General features: G+C 37.1%; 1 protein-coding gene and 1 pseudogene across 11 annotated transcripts in view; one reads left to right on the top strand and one right to left on the bottom strand.

Annotated features, from left to right (window-relative positions):
• CNOT4 (CCR4-NOT transcription complex, subunit 4) overlaps positions 1-22,005 on the bottom strand; it is a 151,352-nt gene that overhangs the window by 115,290 nt on the left and 14,057 nt on the right. Inside the window, exon 1 of one of the 11 annotated variants that reach the window (XM_014535138.1) lies at positions 14,828-14,921. The exons of the other annotated variants lie outside the window; for them this stretch is intronic. The gene's annotated coding sequence lies outside the window, so the exon portion shown is untranslated. Of the gene's footprint in view, positions 1-14,827; positions 14,922-22,005 lie in introns of those variants that run through there. 11 annotated transcript variants of the gene reach the window in all.
• LOC102249586 lies at positions 8,472-8,896 on the top strand (annotated as a pseudogene).

Genomic DNA, 22,005 nt, shown 5'->3' with positions numbered 1-22,005 from the left:
TGACAGGACGTGCTTTTCCGAATTAATGAGAGAAAACGTTGATTCTCCTGCTGCCCACGAAGGTGGAAAGTGAAGTGGGGAGACATGTGGGGAGTGAGCGAGGTTCCCTGTCTGGGGGTTCCAAATCTGCTGTTGGTTTCTTTCACCGCTGACTAGAGATATACAGGGTGTCCCCCCAAAATGTATACACACTTTGAATACCTACTAATTCCAATGGTTTTAAGCATAAGAAAGAAACAACAATGGAGCTGTTACCTGTTAAAAGTGTGGGCACAAACAGGCAGTTGGACATTCCCTGAAGGGTCTCAGATTGGAGAGGGTGAAGGACAGACTGAGGGGTCCCTTTCCCCCCACCCCCACCTCAATGCACGAATTTCGTGCACCGGGCTACTAGTATTTAATTTAAAAAAACAGTAAGGAAAAGTTGGGCTACACTACTATTTTTGGCTGACTAAAATATAAAGAGAAACTATTAAAACATGACAAAAAATAGTTTTTATTCACTCCCCTGCAAAATATATTGTGGCATTACTAACTTGGCAAAGAAATAAACAGTGAGTTTTTTAATTGACTGAACTGAGCAGACATACAGAGAGATTTAAGCACAGTGACTGTCAAACTGCAGGATTAAAGTGGCATATTATTCTATTCACAGGCTAGGGGAACATAAGACAAAAGAACTCCTCTGTTCCAAGAGTACAATAGTACTCTATGACTTTTCTTCCAGGAATACTCTATTTCTAATAACCAATCTTAATTATTAAATAGGTTTTGATTCAAAGCATTAATGTAGTGAATAGCAAGTAGCATAATCAAAAGCTCTGGTTAAGAGTTAACATTTTCCAATCCTGCTGCTGATTTGTTGTTCTTATTAAATTTCTATACAAAAAAAAAGAAAATGTAAATTAAAGCAACTCCAAGAGACAATTTTACTCCTAGCTACCTAAGTAAACATTTAAAAATAGTGATAACTAACTCTAAAGAAAAAAATTGAAAACTGAGTTGCTTATACTGTGCTGATGGCATTATAAATTGGTTCAATTCTTTTGAAAATCTATACTATGCAAAATTCATAATGATGGCATTATCCTCTGCTCCAATAATTTCATGATTAGAAATACAGCTTAAGCAAATAATTTAACTAAAAGCAATGTAAGGTATTTCAACTTGTCTGGCTAGCACTTGAGAGTACAGTTAATACAATTTATCAGTCAATTTAAACAAGCTGAGGTCTGGTTTAAATCAGTATGAAGATCTATATTAAAACACCCAAATCGCCTTGCTGTACTACACAGGTATTACCAAAGACAACTACAGAACAAAATTTTACCAAAGATATGAATAAGTCACTTGCAAACAGACTACTTCATTTTAAAATCTCATCACTGGAACAGGAAGCCTCCAAAATAAAGAAGGCCAACCAGTACTTTTAGGGTGAAGGCAATTGAAAAGCAAAAGAATTGAAAGAAGAATTCTGAGACTCACTGAATGTGACATTAGTGTTTGCTGTCTTATAATATTAAAGAGAAATGCTTACCATTTTCTCACAGATTAGCTAAAAAATGGAACATCAGTCTTTTTGCCAAACTATAATATAAATGCACAGTTAATCAACAAAATTGGCAGACCATGACTAAAACTGCAAAAAATATGCTGCTGTCTAAAAACTGATGAGTCAACTTTTCTAAACAAAATTTCAGTGTGCAATATGTAGACAAACTGAATTCGGTAGAAGTTCAAATAAAAACTAATAAATACCAAAGCTATAATCTGTAAACTTAATTAAAAACAAAATCTAATCAAATTAAAAATGTTCATTCTAGATGTAAAAGGAAAAGAATCGATCTTAGTAAAAATAATGAGTAAAAAAATACTGAAAAAAGAAAGTCTGAAAAAGTTTAATGTTATGATGTGGATAACTAACCAATAAACTTAAATGATTTAATGTAATTTTCCACAGACGATAATCTGATTAAAATTCATTAATGTTGGCATGACTGATTAAAATGCTTGTATTCCTAATACCCTTAGAGCAGGAGTGGAAAGCCTTTCTTTCTGTCATAGGGTCACTTGGATATTTAGAACATCATTCTTGGGCCATACAAAATTATCAACTTAAAAATCAGCCTGCTATATTTGGTGAAACATTTAATTAACTCACCCTTAATGCCTTAGCAGGGCCAGACCAAATGATTTTGAGGGCCTCATACAGTCAGCGGGCAGGATATGCACCACCCCTGCCTTAGAGGATAAATATCTCTACTGGATCAAAATCACACTCAGTTATAAAGGCAACCTAGCCCAGCCATTGTGGCTCAGTGATGGATTGTCAACCTATGAACCAGGAGGTCACAGTTCAATTCCCAGTCAGGGTACATGCCCAGGTTGTGGGCTCCATCCCCAGTAGGAGGTGTGCAGAAGGCAGCCGATCAATGATTCTCTCTCATCATTGATGTTCCTATCTCTCCCTCTCCCTTCCTCTCTAAAATCAATTTTTTTAAAAAAGGGTAAACTACTGTCCTGGCCAGTGTTGTTCAGTGGTTAGAATATCGACCTGCATGCCAAAGGCTCAAAGGTTCGATTCCTGGCCAAGGGCACATACCTGCGTTGCCGGGTGTGGGAGGCAACAGTCAATGTGCCTCTCTCACATCGATGTCTGTCTTTCTCTCTCTCCCCCACCCCTTCCACTCTCCTTAAAAATAAAAAAATTAATGGTAAAAATGTCCTCAAGTGAAGATTAACAAGAACAAAAGGTAAACTCTTGCTCTATGTAGAACTGTAGATCATCAAAAATTGGGAAATATTCAGATGTCCAATGGGGGAAAGTTTTCCTACCCAAGGAGGCCAACAACTTACCACCTTCAACCCACTAGGAAGCTTTGAGAGTGACAGATATGAACCCATGAAGAAAAAAGAGACTTTACACGCAACTCACAAGATCAGCCATCAACCCAATCAACGTAGAAAGATTCCCACCAGAAACATAATGAAATATTAAGTACCACTAAAAATGATAACTTTAAGTTTATTTTTTATCACTATCATATTTTAGAAAGTACATGACAACTAGAAAACACTAATGTTACTGTAAGTAAACTAATACCAAAAAAAAAATGTAAGAGGAAGTCCAAGATGACAGCAGCATAGGAGGACACTGAATTCCCCCCCTCCCATGACCAAACTCAAGTATACACATATACAGAGAGCAAGTACTCCCATGAGACAAATAATTAATATTTATCCTTCTTAAACTATTTTTTAAAATGTCACCCCAATACACCAGGATTGGGAGTTCCATCCCTGGTCAGGACACATACAGGAATCAACCAATGAATGCATAAATGAGACAACAAACTGATCTCTCTCTCTCTCTCTCTCTCTCTCTCAAGCTCTCAAATCAATTTAACTTTTTTGCAAAACAATACATAAAAAAAGGAAAAAAAACTCATTTTATGAAACCAGCATTACTCTAATACCAAAACCAGACAAAGACATTAAAAAAAAAGAAAATTACCAGCCAATAATTTTTCAACATAGATGCAAAAATCCATTCAACAATATATCAAAAGGATTATACACTATGACCAAGTAGGATTAATCCCAGGGATGCAAGAATGGTTCAACATCTGTAAATCAATCAATTTGATACATTACACTAACAAAATAAAGCATAAAATCATATGATCATCTCAAAAGATGCAGAAAAAACATTTGACAAAATTCAACATCCTTCTATGATAAAAACTCTCAACAGACTGGACATAGAAGGAACGTATCTAAAAAAAATTATTGCTATTTATGACAAACTGACAGCTAATATACTCAATGGTGAAAAACAAAAAGAAACAAGAATGTCCACTATTCACCACTTCTATTCAAGATAGTATTGGAAGTCCTAGCCACAGCAATCCGAAAAGAGAAAGAAATAAAAGGCACTTGAGTCTGAAAGAAGTAAACTCTCATTAGAGACTAGAATTTTCGTGCACTTGGGGGTCCCTCAGCCCGGCCTACACCCTCTCACAGTCCAGGAGCCCTCAGGGGATGTCCTAAGCCACAGCCTGGCCTCCCTCTGTGGGAAGCAACCAAGGCGAGCTGATCAGGGGACAGCGCCGCCAAGCGAGCAGCCTGCCCCACCCCCCATTGTCCCTCTGCCGCTGCTGGTCACCGCCGCCCCACCCCCCATCCCCATCCCCTCCCTCTGCCAGCTGGCTTGTGCCTTGGCTGGCCTGGTGCCGCCTGCTCAACAGCCCCACCCCCGCCAACCGGTTGTTCTGCTGATCAGTCAATTTGCATATTATACTTTTATTATATAGAATGACATGATAGTATATAGAGAAAACCTTAAGACACCACCAAAAAATTATTAGAATAAACAAATTCAGTAAAGTTGCAGAATTCAGAACCAATATACAAAAATCTGTAGCATTTCTATACACCAATAACAAAAAAATCGAAAGGAGAAATTAAGAAAACAATCCCACTTACAATTACATCAAAAAGCATAAAATACCTTGAAATAAATTTAACCAAAGATGTGAAACACCTGTATTCTGAAAAATATAAGACACTGAAGAAAGAAACTGAACAAGATTCAATAGAAAGATATACCTTACTCATGGATTGGAAGAATTAATATTGTTAAAACATCCTTCTTACCTAAAGCAATATATAGATTCAATGCAAAATCTACTCAGATACCAATGGCATTCTTCTCAGAATTAAACAACTATTCCTAAAATTTATATGGTACCACAAAAGACCCCAAATAGTCAAAGAAATCTTGAAAAAGAAAAATTGAGAAGTATCACACGCCCCAATGTCAAACTATACTATAAAGCTACAAAAATCAAAACTGTGGTACTCAGCCCTGGCTGGTTTGGCTCAGTGGATAGAGCGTCGGCCTGTGGACTGAAGGGTCCCAGGTTCGATTCCAGTCAAGGGCACATGCCCAGGTTGCGGGCTCAATCCCCAATAGGGGGCGTGCAGGAGGCAGCCAATCAATGATTCTCTCTCATCACTGATGTTCTCTCTCTCTTCCGCTCTGAAATCAATAAAATACATATAGTTTTTAATTTAAAAAAAACTGTGGTACTCACATGAAAATAGATATATAAATCAATAGAATGAATTGGGAACCCAGAAATAAATCCACAATTGTGTAATCAATTAAACTACATAGAAGAAGACAAGGATATACAATAGGGATAAATACAGTCTCTCTGAAGAAATGGTGTTGGGAAAACTGGACAGATACATGCAAAGAAAATGATGTTGGACACTTTCTCCCACCATAGTATACAAAAATAAATTCAAAATGGATTCAAGATTTAAATATAAGACCTAAACCATAAAACTCCTAGAAGAAAATATAAGCAGAAAACTCTTTCACATTGCTCTCAGTAATATTTTTTTAATAGTCTCTCCTTGGACAAGGAGAATAAAAGAAAAATAAACAAATAGGACTACATCAGACTAAAAAAATTTGCACAGGAAAGAAAACTATCAACAAAACAAAAGATAACCTACTGAATGGAAGAAGATATTCACCAATGATACATCTGATAAGGGGCTAATATCCAAAATACATAAAGAACTCATACAACTTAACACCAAAAAGACAAACAATTCAATTAAAAAATGGGAAGAGCCCAGCCAGCGTGGCTCAGTGGTTGAGCATCGACCTATGAATCAAGAGGTCACGGTTCGATTCCTGGTCAGGTCAGAGCACATGCCTGGGTTGTGGGCTCTATTCTCAGTATGGGGCAAGAAGGAGGCAGCCAATCAATGGTTGTCTCTCATCACTGATGTTTCTATCTCTTTCTCCTCCTTTCCTCTCTGAAATCAATAAAAAATTTTTTTTAAAAATGGGCAGAGAACCTGAATAGACATTTTTCCAGAAGACATAAGGATGGTCAAGAGGCATATGAAAAGATGCTCTACATCACTAATCATCAGGAAAATTCAAATCAAAACCAAAATGAGATAACACCTCACACCTGTCAGAACGGCTATCATCAATAAGTCAACAAACAACAAATGTTGGAGAGGATGTGGAAAAAAGGGAACCCTCATACACTGTTGCTAGAATTGTAAATTGGTGCAGCCACTACGGAAACCAGTATGAAGATTCCTCAAACAACTAAAAATAGAGCTGCTATAAAATCCAGCAATTCCACTTCTGAGTATTTATCCAAAGAAAACAAAAACACTATATCAAAAAGATATATGCACCCCTATATTCATTGCAGCATTACTAGTCATAGGCAAGATATGAAAGCAACCCTAGATGTCCATCAATAGACGAATGAATAAAGATGATGTTGCATGTATATATAGGATGAAACAAAAGTAGGTTTACAGTTGTTCATATGAAAAATACAATAATTCAGAAGTAATAATACAAGAATAAACTGTTTCTGTACTCACAACTGTAAACCTATTTTTGCCTCACCGTGTGTGTGTGTGTGTGTGTGTGTGTGTGTGTGTGTGTAATATTGTGTAATATAAGATTAAAAGAAAACACAGTAAAACAAACTTCTTAACAGTAGTTAACTTTGAGAGAATTCTACAAGTCATTTTCACATGTTCTACAATGAATATATGCTATATTAGAGGCCCGGTGCACAAAATTCAGCCCAGCCTGCACCCTCTCCAATTCAGGACCCCTCAGGGGATGTCTGAATGCCCGTTCAGGCTCAATCCCCAGGATCGGGCCTAAACTGACAGTCGGACATCCCTCTCACAATCCTGGACCACTGGCTCCTAATTGCTCACCTGCCTGCCTGCCTAGTCGCCCCCAACTGCCTCCCCCTCCTGCTGGCCAGATCGCCCCTCACTGCCTCTGCATGCTGGCCTGATCGCCCCTAATTGGCTCCCCTCAGGCCTAGTCACTCCTAACTGCCCTCCCACCAGCCTGATCACCCCTTGCCTCCCCGCTGCTGGCCTGGTCGCCCCCAACTTGCCCCCTATGCTGGCCTGGTTGCCCCTAACTGCCCCCCCTGCCAGCCTGGTCTCCCCTCATGGCCCCCGTGCCAGCCTGGTCGCCCCACGCAGCCTGCTGTTCAGTTGTTTGGTCCCTCACTAATAACCCCCTGCCGGCCTGGTCACCCCACGCAACCTGCTTGTTCAGTCGTTTGGTCATCCCTCACTAACCCCCCTGCTGGCCTGGTCGTAGGCAGCCATCTTGTGAGGGTGTGTCGGTTAATTTGCATATTACCTCTTTATTATATAGGATATTTCTTTATTTTACTCATTAAAAATGATCAAAATTAAAACACAATAAGAGTAACTATTAACTTTGTTTCCATCTTTCACAGCCTAATGACAATCACTGTAAATAATTCTAATGTACTCTTAGATATATTGACTATGTATATATAAGCATATACTTATGAATATCTTTTTAAATTGAAAATGAAAAGGACTGTGCACATTGTTTTGAACTTGTCCTATTTTACTTAATATACACTAGAAATCTGTTTATCCTATCACCTATATCACTACTTCATTCTTCTTCAGAGCTGCAGCATATTTCCATCATACAGATGTGCACGTAATTTAACAAGACTACTGACATAAATTTCTGTGCTTTCCTGACTTTTGATATCACAATATTACAATGCACACCCTTTAACATGTGTTTCTGTGTGTTAGTACATCAGAAACAAACCAATTCTCAAAAATTCATTCTGCAGAATTCACTTATTTACATATTCATCTCAAGGACTGAACAAATCAGACACATGGCCTTACAATATATTTGTGTTAAATACATGTTAGATTTATAGTGAAATAATGATTACTAATTGTGAAATGTTTTTCTGAATACTAAATATATTTATAAAACTCAACCAAGCTATGACCTTTAGTGTAGAACAAGTTGAAACTTCTTTAAAATAATGACAAAAGGAAAATTGTCAGCAAATCTCATTGAAAACTCTTAAAACATTAAAATCACTCCATCCAACATAAATAGCTGTAAATTTTAGTCAAAAACATTAAAAAAAAAGGTTGACAGATACACTTTAAAAGTGACAAAAAAAATCCTAAAAATACCAAAATGCTAGAAAGAAAAAAAACTTTTGAAAAAATTGTAAAGATATCAGAAAATGCTGGAAAAAAACAATTTTTAGAAAGACTAATGATATCAGAGTAAGCTGAAAAATTATCCCATGACATAATGCAATTTTGTCCATGTGCATTAGAGAAATATTTTCCTGAATATATTGATACAAAGAATTGGTAAATTTGACTAGCCTATAGATTAATTGACCTAGAGCCAGTATATCTGTAGAACAAATTCCTAGAAATGAAATTGCTGGATTAAACATGGTATGTGCAATTTTTAGTTTTGACAACATTGCCAAATTGTACTTTAAAAAGTTGCACCAATCTACATTCTCATTAAAATCTATTAGAATCAAACATTTTATTCCTTATGAATCTAAAATGTAAATACTGGGCTCTCTCAGGTCCTCGTTCCCAAGATGACCAAGAAAAGAAGGAATAATTATCGTGCCAAAAAAGGCCGAGGCCATATGCAGCCTATTCGTTGCACCAACTGTGCCCAGTGCATGCCCAAGGACAAGGCCATTAAGAAGTTTGTCATTCGAAAAATAGTAGAGGCCACAGCTGTTAGGTACATCTCCGAAGCAAGTGTCTTCGACGCCTATGTGTTTCCCAAGCTGTATGTGAAGCTGCATTACTGTGTGAGCTGTGCCATTCACAGCAAGGTAGTCAGAAATCATTCTCATGAAGAGAACACTCCCACCCTGATTTAGACCTGTGGGTGCTGCCCCACGACCTCCACCAAAGCCCATGTAAGGAGCTAAGTCTTTAAGGAGTGAAGAAAAGTTCTCTGGGGGGGGAAATAAATGCAAATTGTACTTCAAAAAAATAAAATGTAAATACTGGAATCAGTTATTTTAAATTTGCGCTTTTAAAAATTTGAGCGTGTATGTACTTTATAATGGAATAAAGTCCTTTAAACTAATTAAATTATGAAAAAGCATGAAAGTATTTACACAATAAATTTTTAAATTATACAAAACAGCTTTACACTAATAAGAACAGTGTAAAAATGAGTTCACATATTAATAAGAAATCAAGATAACATGCAAAAAATGAAAATGCTGTTTATTTCAGAATTTAGGAATTACCAGCTTTTTCATTTATTTTTAACAGTTATTATCATGCTGATTTTCTGTTAACAAAATGTTCTGGTGGCCTGGGAGTAAAAAATAATCACAGCTTTTTATGCCACCCAGGCTTTTTATTTCCTGTCAATGGCCCACCCAGTTTTCAGTTGTCCAGTGCCAAAATTTGATCATAATCTTCAATTCAGCACTCTCTTCCATTCTCCAAACCCTGGTCATTAAATTCTATTGCTTATATTTCTTTAATTAACTCTCTCTTTCATCTCGATTTCTACTGGATAACTAATATAAGGATCTAAATGAAATCTCTCTCCTCTAGAATCCAATTTGCACACCATTCTGTTTGATTAACTTCCCTTCACACGAGTGCTTATCAAACCTGATCATACATGACAAATCATCAGTATGGCCCTAGCCAATTTGGTTCAGTGGATAGAGAATCAGCCTGCAGACTGAAAGGTCCCAGGTTCGATTCCGGTCAAGGGCACATGCCCGGGTTGCGGGTTTGATCCCCACTGGGGGGCGTGCAGGAGGCAGCCAATCAATGATTCTCTCTCATCATTGATGTTTCTATCTCTCTCTCCCTCACCCCTCCTCTCTGAAATCAATAAAAAAAATAAAAATAAAAAACAAATCATCAGTATGTTGTTAAAATGAGGATTCTGAGGTAGGGTATTAGATTCTGCATTTCTAGCAAGCTCCCAGGTTATGCTAATGTTTTAACTTCATCCTTCAAGACACTCTTTAGATTAAGAAGCTTTAAATCAACTACTACTTCCTGCTCAAATTTAAATTCTTTTTCTTTTAAGTAAGTATTTTATTGATTTTTTTACAGAGAGGAAGGGAGAGGGATAGAGAGAAACATCGATGAGAGAGAAACATCAATCAGCTGCCTCCTGCACACCCCCTACTGGATATGTGTCCACAACCAAAGTACATGCCCTTGACAGGAATAGAACCTTGGACCCTTCATTCCACAGGCCAACGCTCTATCCACTGAGCCAAACCGGTTAGGGCTCAAGTTTAAATTCTTTCTTGGTGCTCAAGAACCCTATCTCTCTACATTTATACTGCATAACCCTACAGCCTCACAGAATATCCTCCATTCTCCTTTTCACAGGCCATACTCATTTTGGTTTAGTAGTCCCCATATAAAGATAATGTTCCCCAATTTTCAGCTTCCTTTCCCACTCCACCTACCACTCATTCAAGTATTATCTTTTTTTAGAAACCACACAAATTAACTCTGCCCTCATTCTTTACTCTTTTTCCAAATTCCTGTAATACTTCTCCAATAAATATCTGGCATATGTTGCCCTATACCAGGGGTCCTCAAACTTTTTAAACAGGGGGCCAGTTCACTGTCCCTCAGACCGTTGGAGGGCCGGACTATAGTTTACAAAAAAACTATGAACAAATTCCTATGCACACTGCACATATCTTATTTTGAAGTAAAAAAACAAAACGGGAACAAATACAATATTTGTATTTGCATGTGGCCCACGGGCCGTAGTTTGAGGACCCCTGCATACTATTAGAACCATCACAGAGGATTCATTATGTGCTCTGAGGACACAATCTACTTATCATTTAATGCCTAGCAATATGCTTAGCATATAATTTCTAATTTTATCTAAGTTTATGCAGAAAATCATAGTGTATGGGTGCCTTTTAAAAGAATAACAAAAACATACCATGTTTCACCTTGGAGTCCTAATATTTCAAAGTCAATTTGCCACTACTGTAAGCACAAATTACACTGCCAAGATAAAAAACTAGTGACTATTTAAAAACAAAAAATATTAAATTTTATTTAAAATTATAGAAAATGTCAAATGAAACATGAGACATTAAAATAAAGAAATTATGGGAAAGAATTCTATGAGAAAGAAATAAGAATAAAAAAACAATTGTCTATATAAACCAACAATAAGGAACAGAAACCAAATAGAATAGATGGGGCAGGGAGTAGAGGTAAAGTTGCATAGAGAGAGGTAGGTGGTATTCCAATAAAACTAGGTAGAGTCAAAAATAAACAGAACATACATTATTTTCAAGTGCCCGTGGAACATTCATTCAAATACACAATATCTTGGGCCATAAAACAATCCTTAAAATATTTGAAAGAACTGAAATCATATTCTCTGACTATAATGGAATCCAACTAGAATTCAATAAAACTCCACACACTTGGAAATTTACCAACATACTACTGAATAATCCATGAGCCAACAGGAAGTCTCAAAGAAAAATTTAAAAATACATAGAGTTAAGAAAGATGAAAAACAACATATCAAAATTTGTCAAATGCAGCTAAAGCAGTATCCAGTGGAAAATTTATAGCATTAAATGCTTTCATTAGAAAAAAAGAAAGGTCTTATATCAATAATCTTAGCTCCTACATCACAAAACTACAAAAAAGAGAAAAACAAACTTGAAGCAAGCAGAGGGAGGAAATAATTATAAAGGGCAGAGTTCAATAAAATGAAAACAAAAACAGAAAAATTAAGGAAACAAAAAGCTGGTTCTTCATAAAAAACAATAACATTAACACACCTTTAGTAATATTGACAAAGATAAAAAGGGAAAAAACAAATCACAAATATAAAAATGAAATAGGAGATTATCACTACAGATTCCACAGCTATTAAAAGGACAACAAGGAAATACTAAGAAGAATTTTATACTCATAAATTCAATAACTTGGAAAAAAATGGACCAAGTCTTCAGAAACCACACTTTCTAAAACTCAATCAAAATGAAACAGATAATCTAAAGAGTCCTATGACCATTAAATAAATTGAATTCATAGTTTTAAAAATTCAGGAAAAAGAAACCCTCTGACTCAGATGGCTTTACTGGAAAATTTATCAAAAATTTAAAGCGTTAATTCTAATATTACACTATCTCTTTTAAAAAGAGGGAATACTTCCCAAGTCATTTTATGAGGCCAATATTACTCTGGCACCAAACCCAGACAAACACTGTACACCAAAGAACAGAAACAAAAACTTCAAGCCAATATGTCTCATGAACTCAGATGCAAAATCCTAAACAAAAATTATCAGTAAATAATATCCAGAAATATATATAAAAAGATTATTGGGATTTAATCTAGGTAAGCAATGCCAATTCAACATTTGAAAATCAATCAATGTAACCTACCATAACAAAGGACTAAAGAAGACAAATTACATAATCATATCAATTGACAGAAAAAGCATCTGACAAAATTCACAATAAACATTCTCAGTAAATTAGGAATAAAAAGGAACTTCCTCAACTTGATAAAGAACATCTATAAAAATCCCACAGCTATCATCACAATTTAATAGTAAAAACTATATGCTTCCCCCACCCCACCCCAAGCTCTAGTACAAAGTATGGATGGCTGCTCTCATCAATCTTATTCAACACAGTTATGGAACTCTAGCCAGCAAATAAAGTAGGATCCTATATGATAAGACTCTAATATGCAAATCGACTGAACAGCTGAACGACTGGTTGCTATGATGCACAATGACCACCAGGGGGCAGACGCTCAATGCAGGAGCTGCCCCCTGGTGGTCAGTGGACTCCCACAGCGGGAGCGCCGCTCAGCCAGAAGCCTCTGCTGCAGGCGGGCGGTAAGGAGTGAGGGGTCCTGGACTGCAAGAGCCCCGGAATGCAAGAGGGATGTCTGACTGCCAGCTTAGGCCTGATCCCCCCGCAATCCCGGGGGGGAAAGGGCCTAAGCCGGAAGGCAGACATCCCCTGAGGGGTCCCAGACTGCAAGAGGGTGCAGGCCAGGCTGAGGGATCTCCCCCAGTACACGAATTTTGTGAACCGGGGCTCTAGTAAGTAAATAAAAGGCAAACAGATTGGAACAAAAGAAAAAAATCTGTCCCTGATTGCAGATGACATTATTTTCTACCTCAAAAATGCCAAAAAATCTACCCCCAAATTCCCTAGAACTAATAAGTGAGTTCTGCAAGATCACAAGATACAAGGTTAATGCACAAGAATCAAACACATTCCTATATACTAACAATAAACATGTGAAAACCTAAATTACAAATACAATGCCATTTACACTTGCTCCAAAGAAAATGAAATACTTACGTATAAATCCAAAAAGCAAAACAAAACATGTGCAGATCTATATATTGAAAATTACACAATGTTGATGAACAAAATCAAAGTCCTAAAAAATTGTTCACTTATTGGAGGCACAACATAGTAATGATATTGATATTCCCCAAACCGATCTATAGGTGTAATGCAATTCCTAGTAAAATCCCAGAAAGATTTTTTATAGGTATAGATAAAAGCTTATTCTAAAATTTGTGTAGGAAGGAAGAGGTCCTACAAGACCCAAAGCAATTTTGAAAAAATATGAATCAAGTGGGAAGAATCACTCTTCCTGATGTTTTGGCTCACAACAAAACAGCATAGTACTGCCCTGGCCACTGTGGCTCAGTTGATTGGGCATCGTCCTATGCACTGGATTCCCGGTTAGTACACATGCTTGGCTCAATCCGTGGTAGGGGGCGTGCAGAAGGCAGCCAATCAATGTTTCGCTCTCACATTGATGTTTTTTTGCTCTCTCTCCCTCTCCTTCCTCTCTCTCTAAAATTCAATTGAAAAAATCTTAGCATTGAACAGACTGACATACCTCGATGTGCGGTTGAGGGGACAAGGATAAACCAAAGAACTTACATACTTGTATGCATAGCCCATGGACATGGCCAATAGGGTAGTGAAGACCTGGGGGAGTGGGTAAGGGCTGAGAGGAGGGAGGTAAAGGAGGGAGGAAATGGGAGATATCTGTAATACTATCAACAATTAAAAATATATTTTTTTTTAAATCTTAAAACAAAACAAAAAAACAAAGTGTGGCAGTGATAGACAGACGTGCAAATGGACGGAACTGAACAGAAAATCCAGGAACAGGTCACACAAGTATGCCCAACTGATTTTTGACAACAGTACACAAGCAATTCAATGGAGAAAAGGTATTATTTCGAACAAATGGTGCTTGAGCAACTGGACTTAAAAAGAAAAAACTAACCTCAACCTAAACTTCTATCTTATGCAAATATTACCTCAAAATGGATCACAAACTTAAATGTAAAATGTAAAACTATAAATTTTAAGAAAAAAAATCTTCAAGACTTTGTACTAGAGTTCTTAAGAGTTCTTAGACTTGACACAAAAGGCACAATACATAAAGGGAAGAACTGACATATTGGGTCTTATCAAAATTAAAAACTTTTGCTCTGAATAGCCCTATAAAGAGGATGAAAAAAGCTAGACTGGGAGAAAATATTTGCAAATCACATATTTGATAAAGAATGTATATCTATAAAGAACCCTCAGAACTTAACAGCAAAAAAAATATCCTATTAGAAAGTGAGCAAAAGACATAAACTGACATTTCACCAAAGAGGATATATAAATGGCAAATAAGCACATGAAAAAAATGCTCTGTATCTTTAGCCATTAGAAAGTGCAAAATAAAACTACAATGAGATATCATTACACACCTTTGAATGACTACAATAAAAAACAGGGATAACATCCAATCTAATTAGAACACAGAGAAACTCATAAAATCCTTGTGGGAATGCAAAATCATACAGCAACTTTAGAAAATAATCTTGCAGTTTTTTAAAAACTAAATATGCACTTACCAGATGACCCAGCAATTGTGCTCTTGGGCATTTATCACAGAGAAATAAAACATGTTCGCACAAAAATCTGCATAAAATGTTCCTAACAGCTCCATTATGAAGAGCCAACAAACTGAAAAGAATACAAATATCCAACAGGTAAATGGTTAAACAAATTGTGTTATATCCACACCATGAAATACTACTCAACAATTTTTTAAAAAATTGATATACAGAACATAGATTCAGAAATTATTCTTGTAGGATCGATCTAAATCTAAATCTATCGACACAGCCAACAGAAATCCTTAAAGCTTAGGAGGAACCAAAAAGGTAACAAGGATATGCTAAAATCTAGAAAACAGACAAGTAGTAAAATTTTGTTTCTATCAGAGTCTATAAAAAGTTACCCATATAAGAATATGAATTTAGTGAGTTCACTTTTCTTCTTTGTTCCCACAATCCCTATGATTTAAATTATCATGATTCTTTTCTCCCTAGCATTCTTCTTTTCCCCTAATTGTCCTTGCTTTAAAAACCCTTTTATCAAATCAAATCATTAACACACAAAAAAGATTAAAGCTTGTTGGCCCAAACTTTTTCACTTCTTGTACACTCTTCTTGTGAATGTGTTTGTATATAATTTTCAGTACCTAAGTATGTATGTGGACTCTTTGAGTGAGAATAATAATAATAGTTCTCCAGTAAATAAATTCTTTTGAAATGCTTGACAAAGTCATTTTTGTTAATGCCTTTACGGTAACAACATAACATGAATTATTCTAAAGTATATTTTGGAGCCCAGAAGTCAACATCTCCCTTAAATAATCCACAGCAACTGCATAATCAGTTGTTCACTTAAAAACTACCTAGATCTGAGCATATGCCACTTGGTTTTAAACACAGTTCAAGGCTTAACCTTAAAAAGCATTCACTGAACCCAACACATCAAAAGAAGTAATAAAAATACAACCATAAACTTAAATCTTTAAAGTACTAAACATGAAGGGAAAAACAGCAGTAATAATGGCTAAGATCCAAGTTTATAAAACCTATGACAGCAGACTGAGTTAATGCAGGTGTTTTTGCTTATTTGTTTACTGGATTTTACATTCAAACAGACAAAATCTCCTTTCTCATATGTAAAATTTTCTATCCATTTTATTTTTTACCATATATAAATCGCCTTTAAGTCTTAAAAATATACATTAATAATGGAAGAATTGTAAAATGTACTATTAATAGTCCTAATATTAAGAATTTAATTCTGCTACTTTTATTTTAAATTCTCTTTCAAATTCTTCCAGGCAATGTAGAGAGAGAGTAACTTGTGCTTATGTGGTACCATGATCAAGATATGGCAAAAGTCAAATGGTTAAAAAAAGAAAACTCAGGGTCTGAGATAGTTAATAACAAGAAGAACAACATAAGAGTATTTAACTTCAGGGGGGAAAATCCCTTTATAATAAGTAATACTAAAATCATTTTTAGTAACTATATAACAGATCATAACTGAGTTAAAATAGCTCTATAAGTGTAGAGACAAAGAGAAAGATAAGTTTAAGACGGCAATGTCCTAGCAAAATATAATGCAAACCTCATATATAATTTCACATTTTCTACTAGCCACATTTAAAAAACAACAGGTCCTGGCAGGTGTGGATCAGCTGGTTGAGCATCGTTGCATGCACCAAAAGGTCACTGATTCAATTCTCAGTCAGGGCACATGCCAGGGTTGCAGGCTTGATTCCCAATAGGCAGCATGCAGGAGGCAGCCAATCGCTGTTTCTCTCACACATCAATGTTTCTCTCTTTCCCCCTCCCTTCCTCTCTCTCTAAAAAAATTTAATAAAAACACTTTTTAAATACCCACAGGTAATTAATTTTATTTAACCCAATCCTATATAATAAAAGGCTAATATGCAAATTGTCCCCTCAACCAGGAGTTCGATCGGGGGCAGGGCCGACCTACCAACCACCCGCAGCCCCCCCCCCCCACCCTGATGAAGGCCAGGGCCAGCCCACCAACTGCCTGCAGCCCCTCCCCCTAGCCAGCCCTGCCTCCTATGGGTCCCCACCACCCTGATCGGGGGTGGGGCCAGCTGGCTAATCTCCTGTGTCCCCTTCCCCCGGCCCAATCGGGGTGGGCCAGCAGTCCACCCATGCATGAATTTGTGCACTGGGCCTCTAGTATATCTATAATATCAATTCAAGATGTATTATTTTTTTTAATTACTAATGAGATATTTTATAATTTTTTTTGTGCTGAGGATTCAAACTTAAGTGGGCATTTTGTACTTAGCACGCATTACAATTCAGACTAGCCACATTTCAAATTCTCAACACCAACATATAGCTTGTGGTTACCATGCTAGATAACACAGGTCTAAGAAATGGCTTGAGAAAACAGGCATATATCTACCTTCAGACCAAGAGATTAAGTACAATTATCTGAAAGGATCTAAAATCAATAGTAATGCATACACAACATCACAATTTGCGATATAATTGCTGATCCCAGTATATGAGGACTCTTTGAAAGATAATCAAAGAAAAACTCATTAGAGAACACTTGCCTTCAAAAAATATAAAAAGATAAGTTCTTTTTTGCCAACCAATCTCCAAGCTTCTTTATATGTAGTATCATATAACTCCTCTAGAAATCATTAGCATTATGACAAGCATATTCAATGCACAGTACCCAAATATCTTTAAATTTCCCATAATTCTACATATGATTTCTTCTTCTCCTATTTGTATCAATTTCCTTTTTACTATCATGTTCAGTATCATTCTGTTGGAAGCTTTATTAACAAAAGTAAAAGCAACTCACATCAAAACCTTAAGAATGGGTTTCAGAATATCTGAAGAAAGTTTAGAGTATAAAATACTAATTTAAATAGAGTCAAAAGTCTTAAGGAAATACAACATTTCCATCCAGAAGTAGGGGAAAAAAGAGAAAGGCATGAGTAGAGGGAAGACACTAAATTTGGCAGGGGTTAAGAGGAAAGCAAGTGTTGCTAAAGGAGGTTATAGGTAGCAGTGAAATAACAGACCTCTATTAAGAAAGGGTGGTCCAGAAGCATTATTTTCAGTCTGTTGAGATCTTCCTTCCAGGCATATCCTTTGTTTGGCACAAGTAAATTTTTACCAAAAAAAATTTTTTTTAAAGAAAGAGTGGTCCAGGCTTCCACTAAAAGCCACTTTTTGGAATAGCAATCAACTCATACCCTCTATTTGCAATTTCCTCAGGGATACAGATGTCACGTCTTCCTGTGTGTAGGGTGGAGGGTTAGTAAGAAGAAAAGAAGGCGGCCACAAACTATCCCTGACAACTCCTTCCCCACCCATAAAAATTGGCATAATCTAACCTACATTAAAGATGCCTCCCAAACCTTCAGATTTAGTAAAATTAGACTAGAATATTCTCTGATCTTATCAACTCATAAAATTTTCTTAGCATAGAACAAAATCTCTTGCCATCTAACTTGTTTTCAAAGGATCATTCTGTTAGTAACAGACTATAGAAAAAAAAGGCTGTTGCAATTACCCAGCAAGAGATGATGGTGGCTATGGAATGGTAAAAACTGGTTGAATTCTAGGTATGTTTTCAAGGTAGAGCCAACTATTTCCTGATGGAAAGAATGAAATGTGGGATGTGCGATAGAATCAAAAATAACTCCAAGATTTCTGGCCTGACCAACTTGAAGCTGCCAACAAGTGAGATGAAGAAGACTACATATATGGGTGGAGCAGGTATGAAAGGGCAGAAATGGTAGGGAAAAGCAAGATTCTATTTTGAACATGTTGAGTTTAAGATGTTTAAGAGTGATTCAAGTGGAGATATTGAGTAGACAACTACTAGTAGATATACAAATCTGAAGTTCATAAGAGTGGTCTAAAGTGCAGAAATAAATTTAAGAGTCATCCACATTTAGAATGTATGCAAAGCCATGAAACTAGCAGAGATCACCAAGGCAGTGAGGACAGATAGAGAAGATAATCAAAGTTAACTAAGCCCTGGAATATTCCAATGGTAGAGGTAGACAAAAAGGAAGATCTACCAAGAAAGTCTGAAGAGCAGCCAATGAGTTTTGACGAAAAGCAAGGGGATAAGTTATCCTAAAAGGCAAGTGAAATAAATATATCAACGGAGACAAACTTTGTCAAATGTAAATTAATCACATAAGATAAAAACTGACGAGATTTAACAATGGCATTGTTGGGAGACTTAAACAAAAATAATTTGAGTACAATGGTCAGAGCAAAATGATTGGAATAGGTGGAAGAAAGAACAAGAGAAAACTAGAACAAGTGCATTTAGACAACACTTTAAAGGGGTTCTACCGCAATGGAAATAGAGAAAAACAAGGAAGAGTGATCAAAGGAAGATACTTCTATGAGAAAAATAATAGCATGTTTGCATGTTGATGAGAATGATCCAGAAGAGAAGGAAGAACTGATGATGTATCAAGAGAGGGAAAAAATTACTACAGCAATGTCCAGAGTAAATGAAAGGGGTGGGAATGCATCAACCAGAGGGACTGGGATTAGAGAGAAGCAAAGACAGTTCATCTAAAGTAATTTACAGCAAGCAAGGTCTGTGAGTCAGATTGCAAGATGTGATGGTGGAGTCTGTAAATGTTCTTCAAACTGCTTCTATTTTCTCAGTGAAGTAGAAAGTAGGTCTGAAAGTGAACCAGAAGAGGACAGTTGAATATTTAAAGAAAAAGGTATCTAAGAGTGGGAAAACTTAATAAATTAAGGAAATGGACTATGACTGCCAGACAATATTAAGGGCCACCTGAGGTTTCTTACCACGAATTTAAAGTGAGAATGGTCATACTGTTGTATTTTGCTCCAGGCACCTGCAGCTGCATTGGTGCAGACATGAAGTGCTTAGAGAATCTGACTTATATTGGATTAAGATTTTGATACGTACGAAGAAGAAAGGAGCAAGGGAGTTGAAAGTATATTGAAGGGAGTGCATACGGTAACTAACCACTAGGTAATGAATACACACTAAGTAATGAGGGAAGAAAGGTAATCAAGGGGGCAAGGGACAGTGAAAGGGGAATAAAATCTGTGGACTGGAGGTCCTAATGACAATAAATGATTATTGAGTTGAGGTAGTAGGTAGAATGAGCTGAAAATACAGATAGTAGTCACAAAAAGGGCTGCATGAAATGAAAACCATAGAGGGGTTCAATATAATAATAAAAGTGTAATATGCTAATTAGACCAGACGTCCTTCCAGACGAGCTTCCAGACAAAGCCGGGGCTGTGAGGGCTGGTTTGCCTTGGGACGAGGCAAGCGGCTGTGGCTGCGAGGGCCGAGCCACTTGCACGAATTTCGTGCATCGGGCCTCTAGTCTATATATATAAAAGGCTAATATGCTAAGTGTCCGACCATTCGACTGGTCACTAAGATGCACACTGACCACCAGGGGACAGACGTTCAACTCAAGAGCTGCCGTGACGCACACAGCCATTTACAGAGAAATGGCACTGTGGACCTGGCACCAACAAACCAACTCTTGGCTTCCCCCAACAAGGACATAGGCCCCGTCACCACCCCAAAGCGACAGCCCACCAAATTGCAGCCAACACTGCCCAGCTCAGCCCAGAAATGTGGCCCACAGCCCAGCCCGGAAACAGTAGCTGTGGGCGCCAGGTAATGATGTCACACAGCAATGCCCGGCTTCCTCTCCCTAGCGACTAGCCTTCTTGGAGTTTCTTCAGTCCAGGAACATGACTTGCTTTATAGCCAGATGGAAACATTTTACACTTTAATCAAATGTCTGTGAAGCATTTTCCCATACCTCATCTCATTTGATCCTCACAGAAGTCCTGGAGTAGGTAAATAGGAGACTCAGTGGAATCCTATTTTCTTTTCATTAGCCAGAAAACAGATTAAGAAAGCTTAGAAACTTGACCCAACTAAAAAGAAGAAATGGTGGGCCTTGAAAATGACTTCAGGTTTTCTCACTGTGCAGAATATAGTCAAACACTGCTGCAGTTAAATATTTTACCCTTTGTTCTCCCAGCGTGATCTACAATAATAATCTGCTTCCTGTTGATATTTACTGCTGCGTTGCTGACAATTACCTGAAAGAGAAGTTGGGGTGCTTCACTGGGCTGGAAAAAGTTTAGCTACATCAGAAAGCAGGTCTAGCCCTAACCGGTTTGGCTCAGCGGATAGAGCGTCGGCCTGCGGACTCAAGGATCCCAGGTTCGATTCCGGTCAAGGGCATGTACCTTGGTTGCGGGCACATCCCCGGTAGGGGGCGTGCAAGAGGCAGCTGATCGATGTTTCTAACTCTCTATCCCTCTCCCCTCCTCTCTGTAAAAAGTCAATAAAATATATTAAAAAAAAAAAAAAGAAAGCAGGTCTAATTAAGCAAGTTTATTCTACATATATAAAAGGCTAAGTTGACTCGCGCATGCACGATACACATAAAGCTCTCACTGGCGCCAATCGCCTGTGTATGTTTCGATCAGTCATTGTCGATCATGAATTTGGTTGACACTTCTATTATAGAGAAAGGGTTAATAGCAATATTAAAATATTTCTTCTAATTAATTTCCTTTCAATGTGCCTGAATTCATGCACTAGGCCACTAGAATTGGTAATAACAAAGCATAAAATATAACCGTAGAATGAATGGCTGAGGTAAGGTAGAGAGCAAGATCATTAGAGAAGAAGAATTTTAGAACTTAATAAGCTATCGTATTAGAAGTACCATAGATACTACATGTTGAAATTACTAAGAATTAAAAGAGTTGGTAAGAATGACAGTGAGCTAGGAGCTAAAACAGTCAAGAAAAGATAAGGAGTAACCCAGGGTGTAGTAGACACCAGCAAACATGATGATTTATGGACAATATGACCTGTTAGTAGACGAGTCTTAGGGAGAAGAGGAGAATGGAAGACATTAGTCCCATTTCCAGGCTCAGTGAAACCAGTCTTCCTCTTGGACTCCTCCTGCTGACTCTTCATGGTGATAACATATAAGAAAAAAATGAAAAACATAACAGCAAACACCTAAGAGGGCTGCAGGGCAAGAGTGTCTTCAGAAAAGTAGAAAGTGGAGGAAATGTTCAGGGGGAAAAAACAAGGACATGTAAAAATTTTGCTAATGATGGAGAGGAGTGAAAAAGAAATCATTCACAACATTGTAAGGATTAAAGTGGGAAAC

Source organism: Myotis brandtii, unplaced genomic scaffold (genome assembly GCF_000412655.1).
Source record: "Myotis brandtii unplaced genomic scaffold, ASM41265v1 scaffold1384, whole genome shotgun sequence".
In the NCBI taxonomy this organism is placed as follows: Eukaryota; Metazoa; Chordata; class Mammalia; order Chiroptera; family Vespertilionidae; genus Myotis; species Myotis brandtii.
Note: the sequence above shows the minus strand (reverse complement) of the source record. Positions and strands in the feature narration are given on the sequence as shown.